The sequence below is a fragment of the Octodon degus genome, unplaced genomic scaffold (assembly GCF_000260255.1).
Source record: "Octodon degus isolate 3935 unplaced genomic scaffold, OctDeg1.0 scaffold00166, whole genome shotgun sequence".
Lineage (NCBI taxonomy): Eukaryota > Metazoa > Chordata > Mammalia > Rodentia > Octodontidae > Octodon > Octodon degus.
The window spans coordinates 1,952,153-1,956,150 of NW_004524742.1; the positions used below are offsets into that span (position 1 = coordinate 1,952,153).

At 35.9% G+C, this 3,998-nt stretch overlaps 1 pseudogene; it reads right to left on the reverse strand.

Moving 5' to 3' along the window:
* Positions 1-795: 795 nt before the first annotated feature.
* Positions 796-1,180, reverse strand: LOC101588042 (annotated as a pseudogene).
* Positions 1,181-3,998: the final 2,818 nt, after the last annotated feature.

The window sequence follows — 3,998 nt, forward strand, 5'->3', positions numbered from 1 at the left end:
GGTGAATCTCTAAACTTTTGCCTTTGAGGTTATATATAATCTATCCAAACATAATGTAACTAAAACAACAACACAAAATTGTCGTGAGGCTATATTAAAAATACTGGGAATAATCAGGAATCAAACCTTACATATACATGAACTGCAGTGAACTAGTGGCAGTTTTAAATAATAAAAATCCCTTCAATGTTCTCACATATTAATTTATGTTTTCCTATTCCTTTATGTAAAAGATGTTTGCATCCATTTTAATAATTACTGAAAGTGTTTAGTTCATCAGGTCTCATTGCTTATTTAGTATCCAGTAAAACTGAATTACTAACATATACTCAGAATATAAGATGATCTTCCCCCAAAATAATAATTTATGTCTAGGGGTCCTGCCTATTAGCCCAGGCGTTTAAGTGCCTGCTGAAACAAAGCAGTCAGGCTCAGCATGCTGTGCTTCAATCCACTCATCCTCAAGCCAAACCAGACCTGCCCTGAAGGCATCCTGAGCAGCCCTCCCACAAAAAAATAATTGATGTCTAAAAATGCTACATTACCATTGCGTATTGACAACAGTAGAACTAAGAATAATTGGACTTTGAGTTCATTGTGTGCAGGTTTAATGCTGTTTGAATTTTTGAAAAATTACATTTTGAATTAAAATAAGAAAAGAGTTTTGCTATCATTGCACTGTACATATCAACATTTTATTTCCACACAGGACAAGCATTAACTGTCAAACTGTCAACATACTTTATATATATTTTTTTTTACAAGAGCACAAATGCACTTTTATTTTCCGTTAGTTTAAATTCTTGAGGGGTACAGCATCACATGGATTCGGTGTCCGATGGCCTTAGCAGGAAGGTTGCTTCGGAACTTGGCACGAACCATGCTGCTGTTTCCATGGGCCCGAGTTACTTTTCCCCAGATCACTCCGGTTTTGTTTGGTTTGCCACCTGGAGTCACTGTGTTGTTTTTCGCTCTGTACACGTAAGCACATCTCTTGCCCAAGTAGAATTCTGTTTCATCCCGGGCATAAACACCTTCAATTTTAAGAAGAGCTGTGTGTTCCCTCTGGTTCCGGAGACCCCGCTTATAGCCAGCAAAAATGGCCTTGCACCACAGTCTTCCAGACATATTTGCCTTTTAGAAGTCCTGTTCCCGGCGGGTCTCCCCAGGCTCCAAGATGGCGGAAAAAGAAAGACCTATACTTTATATTTTAATAAATGTATTTGAATCTATTAAAAAACATTATTACATGGACCTCCAAATGGAAGATGGAATAGTTATTGCTATTACAAACCTCCCCCTAAGAATAACTGGAAAAGATAAACTGATTAAAAGATCACATCTTTAACAGCATCAGTGAGTGGTTAATGGTATGAAGAGTATAGGAGCTAAGAATATAAAAAGAGGGAGGTAACCACAAAGAAGTGGCTGATATTTTTCATTTTCATTTGTGCTCATTATATAAGTAAAGTGTGAGAACAAACAAGAAGTTGAGTTCTTAGGCTCTGCTGGGGCTCAGATTAGCTCCTGTTAGATTTGGAAGAACCATTTACCTCTAAGACATCAAATTCAGGGTAGTTTTTTCCCTTAAAATAATCTGATGAACTCTAAAAGTCTGGTTGTTGGAATATGGGTAAGCAATACACTGAAGAAGTGTAACAGTTTTCTTTGCTCTTACGGTAAAGAAACAAAGATTTCATATCTTGCCAGGGAATAAAACTTTGGAACTATGACAAGCCCTGGAGAGCTGTGCCATACAAACAAGTGTAGCTAAATAAATGTAGACTGAATTCAGCTTCTTCCCACATTGATAGGACCCCCCACCCCACCATATGCTCCATAGATAGGAGAGGGTTAAGCAGCTCTGGACAATGAGCTTTTCCATAACTTCTTAAAATGTCTGTATTTAAATTCTATAGTATTAAATCCAAAAGTACTAAGTCTTATAGAAAAAAGAATTATGAGGCACAAAATAGAATAAAAATAAAATAACAATGTAAGAAACGTAATGAAAAATAATTCCTATTTTGGTGTTAGTAGACACAATTTGAAGTTAGTAAAGACTAATAAACTCAAGAACATCGATTAATAGGAAATATATAATATATACTATATATATCAAACAATAATACATATAATATATATTGAAAAAAGAATTTAGTGGGAATATTTAGAATCTGTAAAGTAAAATGATGAATAGGCATTGTAAACATGAACTCACAGTGTCAGAAACTGACTTAGAAGTATATTTTTAAATTTTTAAAAATCTTTTATTTATTTATTCATTTGGTGCAGGGTCTCGCCATACAACTTGGATTGGTAGTGATCCTCCTGTCTCAGCCTCCTCAGAGCTGGGATTACAGGCATGTGCCACCACACCTAGTTTTAGTGGCTGTCTCATTGAATAAAGGTCTGGCATGACATGTGGTACTGGGGATAAACCCAGGTTGTTGTGCTTGCCAGGCAGACACCTAGACCATTGAGCTATTTTCCCTGCTCCTAGAAGTGTATTTAGTTGTATAGTAAACTCAGCAGAAGATAAGATTTGTGAACTAGAAAGTAGTTTAATAGAAGATATCTTTACTGAATTATAGAGAAAAAATAATGGAGAATATGGAAAGAGTGTAACAGACATACAATCATTTCTAAAACTCCAACACACATATAATTAGAGACCTGTAAGATAAGGAGAGAAAGGGGCTGGTGAGATGGCTCAGTGGTCTAAAGCACCTACTTAGAACAAGCTTAGCTAAAGCACAGGGACCGCGGTTCAATCCCCCAGCACCACATGCTGGCCAGCCCCGCCCCCTGGTGGGCTGAGCTGGCCACATACACGCGCGCACACACACATAAATAAATAAAATTAAAAAAAAAAAAAAGATCAGGAGAGAAAGAATAAATCAGAAAAAATATTTGGAGAACTATACAGTGAACTATACATTCAAAAAGTCAAGGAAAGTAAAAACAAACAAATCCAGACTCAGCCATAATACAGTTAAAACATTTAAGGCCTCAAACAAAATATTAATTTATTAAAAATGGCTGCAGCAGAGGCCTTAGGTTGAAATATCAAACTTATGATTGACTTCTTGACATGAACAACATAAGCTGAGAGAAAATGGAAATTGCTGAAACAAGTGTCATCTTACTTATCATTAGCCAAAGAAAAAGTAAAATAGGTATTTATAATGAAATAACAAGTTATGATGATTATTGTTGGATGACAATTTGATTAGATTGAGAGCTGTCTCAAAAATTAATAAAGTATACCTTTGGTGTGCCTGTGAGGTGTTTCAGGAGAAAATTGGCCTTTGCATCTGCTCAACTGGGTGAAGAAGTCCTCCTTGAATGTAGGTATATACCATCCCATTAGCTGGGAAGAGCAAATTCCTTTGTCTCTGTCTCTCTGCCTCTCTTCTCCTTCTGACTACCCCTCAGGTGTATTTTCTGCTGTTGTCACCTTAGGCATCAGACCCCAAATGCTTTGTCTTTGGACTTGAACTTGCACCTTATCCATCTGGGAGGCCTTCTAAATGTTTGGTCTTGGAGTAGCAGTAGTACCATAGATCTTTCTTTCTGACTTCCAACTTCTTGGGTAGAGTCACACTACTGGCTTCCCCAGGTTTACCAGCTTGTATACAGCTGTCTTGGGACTCTTCAGCCTCTGGGATTGTATAGATATAAATCCTCTTTATAAGTACACATTGTGTTGATTCTGTTTCTCTAGAGAATGGATATATATATATATATATATATATATATATATATTCCATCCATTGTGAAAGTAAATAAATGAAAATAAACTTTTAAACAGACCTTTTGATCATTAATATATTTTTGAAAAAATGAAAATTGGACAGATTTTTGTTATTAGCAAACTTTCACAAGAACAAGTAAAGTAAACGTTTCAACCAGAAGAAAATATTCTAGATACAAATGTAGAGGGTAAAAGTTAATAGGGAGATAAAGGAAGTCAATATATTCTCAGATTTCAGCAT